The sequence below is a fragment of the Branchiostoma belcheri genome, unplaced genomic scaffold (genome assembly GCF_001625305.1).
Source record: "Branchiostoma belcheri isolate BF01 breed outbred unplaced genomic scaffold, Haploidv18h27 scaffold350, whole genome shotgun sequence".
NCBI classification, from domain to species: Eukaryota; Metazoa; Chordata; class Leptocardii; order Amphioxiformes; family Branchiostomatidae; genus Branchiostoma; species Branchiostoma belcheri.
Window position 1 is genome coordinate 4,767 of NW_017803966.1, and position 860 is coordinate 5,626.

The following is an 860-nucleotide window of genomic DNA, read 5'->3' on the forward strand; positions in this document are numbered from 1 at the left end:
TATTAATTTTAGTATTTTTTAACCACATATAATTTTTTTGTAATGGTAAACATACAAGCTCTTTTAACTGATTACTAGTAAGTAAAGTTTTCCATCTTTTAGGTATTGCATATATAAGTTGTTGATATCGAAATTGTTCACAACTATTTGGATACAGTTCACAAAATTCAGCATACGACATAAGGTTTCCATCTGTACCTAACAAGTCATTTACAAAAATTATATTTCTATTAAACAAAGCAGTTATAAAAATAGGCTTACTATCAACAGTAATACTGGAGTTATTCCAAACTATTTGTTGTCGTACGTTTGTTGGTGTCGCGGACTCCACGTACTGAAATTTGTACCATGCATCAAGTGCTTCAAAGAGAAAACTCTTAAGATTCAGGGCATGCGCAGAAGATAGCTGCATGAAGGGAAATAGACTCAGACTGAGACGAGGATGAGAAGCGATGGCCATTGAAGTAAACCACTCAGGGTGAAAGAATATCTTGGGTATCCACGAAGCTTTAATAGTTAAATTATAGGCACGTAAATTAATTAACTTTAAACCACCATTTTCCACCGAATTGTACAATACTTTTCTAGCTACTCTTTCCGGCCCGTCATCCCAAATGAATGAGAAGATCTTCTTCTCGTATATCTTGAAAAATAATTCATTTGGCGAAGGTAAAACTTGAAATAAATTTGTGAACTGGGGAACCACCAGGGAATTAACAACAGTAATTTTTCCGTACAAGGATAATGATTTGCCTTTCCAAGGGCGCAATAACCTATCTAAACGTTCTAAACGGGGTTCAATATTTACATCAACAAGTGTATCCATGTCAGTAGGAATATGAATTCCTAATACGTCTACA